Source organism: Eurypyga helias, unplaced genomic scaffold, assembly GCF_000690775.1.
Source record: "Eurypyga helias isolate BGI_N326 unplaced genomic scaffold, ASM69077v1 scaffold15351, whole genome shotgun sequence".
In the NCBI taxonomy this organism is placed as follows: domain Eukaryota; kingdom Metazoa; phylum Chordata; class Aves; order Eurypygiformes; family Eurypygidae; genus Eurypyga; species Eurypyga helias.
In genome coordinates, this window is record NW_010231595.1 from 24941 (window position 1) to 33332 (window position 8392).

General features: G+C 55.0%; 1 protein-coding gene across 1 annotated transcript in view; it reads right to left on the bottom strand.

Moving 5' to 3' along the window:
* Positions 1–8392, bottom strand: part of VAC14 (Vac14 homolog (S. cerevisiae)) — a gene marked incomplete at its 5' end in the record, with an annotated part of 32379 nt that overhangs the window by 23296 nt on the left and 691 nt on the right. The window lies entirely within an intron of this gene.

Below are 8392 nucleotides of genomic sequence, written 5' to 3' on the forward strand. Positions count from 1 at the left end.
GAGGCTTTTAAAGTCGGCTTTGCAACGAGGGGAGCTCTCTCCCTTAACGTCTCCTATGGAAAGACCGTGTCTAAGCATGCACACGCAAGTGCCCCAAAGGTTATTCCCCCTCGTCCCAAGAACAGCCAGTATTTCCATCAGATGGCTGAAGGAAACCTCAAGAGTTTGATTTATGTACGTTGTCTGCTTCTACCGAGACCCAGCAGAGCATGGAGCAGCCAATTAAAGACATAATCAAGCTGCCAAAGCCCAGGAAAGCTGATGGAAAAGCCACTCGGCTGTTTTCCACCCTGCCTGTCCCAGTGATACGCAGAGATGCAGACGTGGGCTCAGCCACGGCAGCTTCCCCGGGCTTGGATTTAGCATCCAAGAGAACGTACGCAGCCAAGGAAAAGGGAAAATGAAATCGGAGGTCATCTGGACCAGAACCTGGTGTCTCCTCTCTGCTGAAGCCATGTGTTCACCCCCACCTCGGTGCATCCCAAGCCAGGCATTGAAGCAGGCATCTCCCAGAGCACAAGTGTTCACCGCGGCATCGTGTTTCCCCACAGCTGCGGGGAAGATGATCCGGGGAAAAAAAAAAAAACCCAAACCCCAATAGGATCTAGCTGAGCCGATGTGCTCCAAAACAAAGGTGTGTTTGTCCGAAGGCAGGGAGCGCCCGGTGCGAAAACACAGCCGTGCCCCACGTGCCGTCAGTACAGTTGCCCCACGCTGCTCGAACGCCGGGAAGAGACGTGGGCTGGCCAAGGAGCAGCTCTGCTTTCCCACCGCCCCTGCCTGCTGCTCGGCCTCGCACCCCCCCGCCTCTACCAAGGGCAGAGCCTCGAAAGCAAGCACGAGCTTTCTTTCTAGTGCTGAGGGTGGGAAGGGGAGGTGAAGAGCAGATGGAAACTGCCTTTCAAAGCTGCAGAAGTGGTATTTGTTGTCTGTTTTCGTCAGCAGTGCTGAGGCATCCAAACCAGAGCAACCCAAGAGCCAGGAGCAGACAACCTCACACCTTCACCCCCACCAGCTAGCAATGCCCCAGCCTTGTAGTCTATCCAGGGAAGGACTGCTCTTGGAGTTTCTCCCTTCTCAAGACCCCCAGAACTGTCTCTCTGACCCAGCAGTGTCAAGGATGGCACTGCTGCCAGCGCTGGTCTCTCTGGGCAGGAGCACAGGCAGCAGTTCTTGCCTGGTCCTCCCTCTGCATGGCAAAGCCAGCTTTGTGCCTCACCCCCGCCTCGCGTGCCTCCCAGTGACAGCCTTACACATCCTAACACACATCCCAAGGGAAAAACGGAGCAGGCAGACGCTTTTCTGCTTCCTCAAAGGTCCTGTCGCTGGGGTGCTGGCAGCCATGAGCACAAGACAAAGCCGGGGAGTCGTGTGGCTGGGAATGCCAGTGCAAGACACAGCAGCCACAAGCACCCTCAGATCTGCCCTCCCGAGGTGGCATCTCTGGCATCTCAGACTGGAGACTCAGAAGGACCTGGTGGGTGTCTGAAAGCCAGAACGGCCTCAGAGAGCAGATCCCAGCTGCAATCTGCAGGATGATCAACCTCCAGTCCTGCTGCCTCCATCGACTCACTCCCAAACCTCCCACCCTCCTGCCCAGCCTGGAGGAAGCCAGGCAGTGGGTCATGAAGCTGGGAGCAAGGAAGGACTGGGACACAGAGACAGCGAAAACAAGTCTTAGCCCTGTTTTTTTAGGATAGGAGAGTGTGACGCAATGGTCTGCATGACCCAGGGGACAACGTCATCACCCTTTGCCCCTGGGAGCATCGAGACTGAGCTCCAAGGGGATTGTTTCTCCATCCCTTGCACACCCAGTGCCCAGCAGCTACGCATGAGTGTCCCTAAGGAAGGTTTCCACCACGGCATGCCGGAGCAGCCTTGCACATGCCCTCTAGGAGTAACGTCAGGGGTGAGAAACCAGCGTCTCCCAGGCTGCAAAAGGCTTCAGCTGGAGTTGAAAAGGACAATACTTTTTTCAAGCAGGCAAACATTTCTCTTGCAAAACGTCCCAATCATCCAAACTTCCCACTTGCTCTGTGTTTACAGGATGTCTAGGAAGCGGCTGGCACCTCCTTTGCCATCACGTAACCCTTCCCGGCATAGCCCAGAGCTCAGCTCGTCACCCTGTGGGTTACGGCTCGGCGCAGCAGCATCCCCGGCTCGACAGAACCATAGGAGCAGCTTGTCAAGTGTTTCCACGAAGCACGAGAGACAAGCAGAGAGAAGTGTTATGAAAACTGTGGCTTAATTAATTGAAGCTTGCACCTCTCCCCCTTCCCCCGAAGCGAGACTTTGCAGATCCGTAACCCACCAGATCGGCTGTTAACGTACCCGGAGCGGGGCTGGTGGCACGTCACGGCTCTGCTGCTTTTTTTTTTTATCTGGCATGCAGGAGGGAGCTGGAAGAGGAACTATCCCTGCTCAGAGGAATGACGAAACTCAGCCCAGATATCAGCTAGAATAGGAACAAATGGGGATTTTGGGCCCATGAGAACATCACAGAAGCAAAATGAGAATTGGTAAAAATAGGCTACGAAAGGCACGTGGATTTGCAGCTCCATGGTCGAAATGAGTCCGCACCAGCCAGCCAGCCTGGACCCTTCCCAATAACCACAGCATCCTCCTGCATCCCAGGATGCTGGGCTGGCAAACCCTTTCCCGAGGCAAGCTTAGCAGCCTGGGAACACGAGTGGGCTTCTTGGATCACCTGAGCCAGTGCCAGCCTCCGTGCCCCCCACCAATGGGTGCCAGCTCAAGTGGAGCACAGCGAACACCGGCCAAACCCCCCCGATACATCCCCAAGCGGATTCGTGCCGTTCCCATCGCGCGTGCGGCCACGCTATAAATCAACCGAGACAGGCAATTAGGGATCTATATTAAGGCCCTTATAAATATATATTGTACAGCAGCCTGGAACATTCGGGCCGTCTGGCTGCTTGATGGGCTGAGCCGTCTCGAGACTTGCACTGGCCAAAGTGTCCCCAAATCGCTTCGGGGGTGGGGGAGCCTGGCAGACTCCGACACGAACTTGGCTTTTCCTACCTCAGCCACAAAGTGCCGAACTTCACCTTGGCAGAAAACGCAGCTTCCACTAATTTACTGTAATCGGTTTCAAACTGGTCTTAATTAAAACTGGTGCGGACTCGCTCAACTCCATTTAAACCAAATTTAAGTAAGATTGGGCCAGAATGGATTCCTTTCCAAAGCAAGCTAAAGCTGGGTAAGCTGTTTAAAGAGTATCCACGAGGGTATTTGCGGCAGTGTAGCTAAAATGATTTACCACAATCCCTAATTGAAGCAATTTCAGCTCGGATATAGGGAGGGGAAGCTAAGAGCTGGTAGGGCCGAGCATCCTTCCCACCCAAGCGCCTTCCCCGGGGTGTCACATTTCCAGCTCAGCCTGGAGAAGGACCTTTCATGGCTCTGCTGGGAGCAACCGGGATAAACGTGCCGGAAGCCGGAGCTGGTCCGCGAGCCTTCAACCCATGTGGGGCTGGGCTGGAGCGCCGGCGGCGTGGGAGGCGGCGCTGCCAGATGGTGCTCGGCAAAACCCCGGGCAGCGACGTGGGAATCTGCCCGGCGTCCCCCCCTCCATTCCCCGGCAGCCTTCCCCAGGATGTTTTGAATTTTAGCTTTTGCAAACATGGGGCAGCCAAGCCTCACGGAGCGGGATAAAAATAGAGCCGTAAAAAAGGCAAATCCTTCCCCCCCTTTCCAAAAACCCAGCGCAGAGCGTAGCTGGAAACAGATGCGAACGTGTCGGCAGCTCAGCTGGGTTCTGCAAAACCTCCGCTCTCCCCTCTCCGGAGCGCAGGATACTGCTGAGGAAATAAAACCACCGAAATTACGGATTGCACGGCCGCGGGCTGCGCTCAGTCGGCTTCTGCAGGGCTGCCTGGGCACAGGGATGCTCCCACCCCTTCTTACCTGGCTAAAAAGCCATGGGTTTGCAATTTCCAAGGCTTCAGCATCTCACCAGAAAGGGGGTCCCCAGATGGGCCGGGGTACGTATTTTGATGCCAAATGAGGATTTTGCTGCACTGATCCCCAACTCGACAAAGGGTCTGTGCTTGTGCCTGCCAGGGAGGAAGGCAGCAGGCAACGGTAACGCTGATGGGTTTCCTAGGAAGGTTAGCAGCCCGCTACCGGCTCGTTTTTCTTTGTTAAGGTAAATCAATAAGTGAAAATGCAGCAAGGGTATAGCTTAGACGATGTGCAAGAGAAGGGAATACCCAGGAGAGCTGGAAACCCAGGAGCTTGGAGGTGAGTTCAGAGTGGGCTGAGGCTACTGCACAGAAAGGGGAAGGACACAGAAGATAACCCGCAAGCAGGAGTGAGCAGCTCTGCCAGGCCATTTCTACACCCACATTCATTTTCTGACTTCAATGGTTTTCATCTCATTCCTCACCCCATCCTCCAAATTCCTTTCAACACCTTGGGGAAACTGAGGCAGCCCAGCAAAGTAAGTACACAGAGGGTATTGGTTAGGAGTGATGTTTTCTACACCGTCATCTTCTCCCACGTCAGCCCCTACAGACCAGCAATCCTGGCTCTTCTTCAGGAATCTCCAACCTTTCCAGCCAGCCATGTGTTGTTAACTGCCTCCAGAGGGATCTAAAGCTGAAGACACGCCAGGCGAGTTATGGCTATGGGCTGGATGGTCTCTCCTGGGGTTTTCTACGGCATCCCAGCGCCGCTGTAGCCAAGCATCCAAGAAAAGAGACAAATCACCCTTTTCTTCTAATCTCTCTCCTCTCCAAGTGGCAGAAAGCGTTTTTGAAAGTCAACCCTCCTGCACTGCTCCATGCCAGTAGGGAAGGAGACGTCAGAGCCACTGACCATCAGGAACCAGAGTGCTGACCTCAGAGCACTCAGAAGCACCATGTCTCTCCTCTCATGCTTGCTTGGCTCCTCCACTCCTTGCTGCTGTGCTGCGGATCCTGAGAAAGCTGTTGGGAAACTGGCTCCTTCAAGAGCGAGTAGTCCATGGTGTGATGTCAGCTGTCTCCTTGCCTTTTGTGCAGAGGATGAGGATGGAGGGATTTCCCGCTTACCTGTGCCAGTTCAGCAAATCTGGGCCATCTGACAACAGGACAGCTTTTCTTTCCTACCTTTCACGGACCATCCTCTAGATCCTCTGGAGGAGGGACCTTGTCCTACACTGCAACCTCTGCAGATCTGTGATTTCCACACATGAAGTGACAGACAGCGCGAAAGGAGTGTTGGTGCACCCACGTATGGAGTCAGCCTCCTAGTAAACATCCTATAGCATGAAGTGCTCAGGGAACATCACCGTTCCCGCCATCTCCGGCAGAAAGCAGGCGGGAGACAGCGGATTGAGCTAGAGAGGAAAGTGCCTCCTGTGAAACAAAGGGTTGTCACTGCTTTTCCTTACAAAACTGAGGAGAAAGGAATTGATGTGTACAAGAGCTTTCCTGTATGAGGCAGAACCTGGTATTGGCATCCCTTTGGACAAGGCTTTCTCCTCATAGGCAGAGCAGAGCTGGAGACTAGGTTGGAGGGCTTTGCACCTATGCTATCACAGAATCATGGAATGGTTTGGGTAGGAAGGGACCTTCAAAGGCCATCTAGTCCAACCCCCTGCCATGAGTAGGGACATCAACCCCATCAGGTTGCTCAGAGCCCCATCCAGCCCGACCTTGAATGTTTCCAGGGATGGGGCATCTCCCACGTCTCTGGGAAACCCGTGCCAGTGCCTCACCACCCTCATCATAAACAATTTCTCCCTTTTATCTAGTCTGAATCAATCCTCAGTTTAAAACCATCATCCCTTGTGCTATCGCTACAGGCCGTACCAAAAAGTTTGTCCCATTTTTCTTATAAACCCCCTGTAAGTACCAAAAGGCTACAACAATGTCTCCCTGGAGCCTTGTCTTCTCCAAGCTGAACAATCCCAACTCTCCCAGCCTGTCCCCATAGGAGAGGTGCTTCAGCCCTGGGAGCATCCTCCTTGGGACTCACTCCAATAGGTCCATGTCTTTCCTGTGTTGAGGACCCCAAAGCTGGACGCAGTACTCCGGGGGGTCTCACCAGAGCAGAGTAGAGGGGCAGAACCACCTCCCTTGACTTGCTGGCCTTGGTGACAACCACTCTTGGGTCATCTGCTACTTGTCCCAACATCTACACGGTTGGCAAAACACCGTCCAAGTAAAGCAGGCAGCTGGATTCCCATCATATGAACCCAACGGGTGTTTGCACCATCACCCCAGGGAGCGGGGAGCTTCTGGGCACTGCCCTGCAGGCCTTGTGCCTGAAAAAGGGGAGAGCAGCACCCAGCTACCCGCCTCCGGGGCAGCCGGAGCAGGTCGGGAGACGTGGGGTCTCCCAGGCGGTGCTGAGCTAGCCCGGCCCCAGCTCATTGTGTTTGGAGAAGGCGTCGAGGGCAGCTGACCTTACGTAACTGGAGAACAAAGCAGCTAAATAAAAACTGGAGCTGGGAACGGGCTACGGAAGTGGGACACAGCTTTCCTGACTAATCAACCAGCATCTGAAGGAAACCGACCTCAATGGCAGGGAAACAACTGCATAAACACATCCCAAGGGAAGAAAGGGAGCAAGAGGAAGCGGGGGGAAGCCCACGGGGGCACTGGCCCCTTCCACCTCCTCTCCTGCCCTCACCACTCGGGTGGCAAAGCCTGGAGCGCCGGGATGGAGAGCGCAGCATGGAAACCTGTTGTGAGCTCAAGGGTTTTCAGGGTGCCCATGCTCATTTATCTGCAAAGCCACCAACCGCACGCTCCAGCGGGCCTCAGAGCTAGGAGAGGAGCAGTCCTGAGATGGCTCAGCAACTCTCCTCCCACTGCCACCTCCGATGGCATCTCAGTCTAAAGTGGGATGCAGGGAATGGAGCAATTTAACCCAGGGAGAAGCGCTGGTACGCTGCAGCCCCCCTTCCAATGGTGCAATAGCATCCTACCGCTGGGAAAGCGCCGTCGGAGCCAAGGTGTGATAGCCGGGAAGGTGCGCTTGGCGAATGCTCCCATGTATCCCAGTACAAACCAGTGACCCCAGAAAGGGGTACACCCTCTCTTTGGTGCCAGCATCCTGGGATTATTGCCTGGGAAGGGCTGTACACAAATGCATCCGCCTGCAGGGCAGAGTTTGGGTTCACCTGCTCTCACCGGACACCGCTACCCGGGACCAGTCACAGATGTAGGGATTTCCACAAGCCACCCTCCCGCTCTGGAAAAATCTCCCCCTACAAACACCTCTCTGACAAAAAAAGAGTGTTTTCCAAGAGCCTCTGCTTTTCTAGGCACAATCCAGGAAAGTCCTGGCCCAGCTGTGACCCTATTCCCCCGGGAGCCAAAACCCAGCAGCCGATCCGCTCTCAGCCCTGGGTGGTCAGAGCCAGACGGGACCGGGGCCATGTTAAACGTCCAAGGCCAACAAACCGGCTCCTTTTCCCCTCCCCAAAACCATCCGCCTTCGGGTAAAAGCCAACGACCCTGCAAAGCTCAGTCCAAAATATATCTCCCAAGAAACCATTTTTGGGTGCATTACAAGGAAGAGGAAGGTAGGTGATGAAGCCAGAGCCCGTTAGGACCTGTGTGGGGGCAAGTTGCCCCACACTGGGGCAACGGGAGCTCCAGCTACAGCAGATCTGCTTGATGTGGGGAGAGCCAGACTCTTTTCAAACATTACGCTTGAATAAGCGAAGCCAAGCTGCTCTTCCAGATAGCTAACAGGGGCCACGGCAGCCGTTCGGATCCACGCCATCCAGCCTGCTATTTTTAGATCATCCACAAGGAAGGAAACCTCAGACAACCATCAGAGTGAGCTCACCCGCAGGTCCTCAGCTGCTTGGCCAGCGCTGCAGGAGCTGCTCCACCCTGGAAGTCTCACTCCTGACACCGGGAGGAGGGATGGCACTTGCAGAGGGCTTGGGGAGGTCGCCAGCACTGCAGCCCCCCCACCCCTCCACTGCAGAGCCTGGCTATGGCTCCCAGCGTGAAACAGGTAGATCTGCAAAAAAAAAACCACAACCCACCCAAACAACCCAAACTCTGAGCTGGGTGCTGGTGTGGGTGCCCAGGGAGGGGCGAGTGATCCAAGATCTTCAGAGGAAACACAGCCCGGGAGCGGAAGGCAGAGCCTCCCTTCTCTGGCGGTGATTTCGCAAGGCCCCGTGGCCGCATCCTGCGCGGGCAGAGGCAGCTTTGGCTCTGCGCTCGGCTTGCAATCCAGAGCTGCCGTGAAACGTGCTTTTGGCCGGGATGACCCGGCCTGGGGAGTACAACAGGGAGGCCCTTAAATAGCAGCAGAGAAGGGGCAGCCAAGCAATTGCAAAGGATGAGCCACAGACAAGGGAAGGTGGAAAAAACTTCCTGATGTGCCAGGATAATTAATCAAAGGCTTTTTTTTTTTTTTT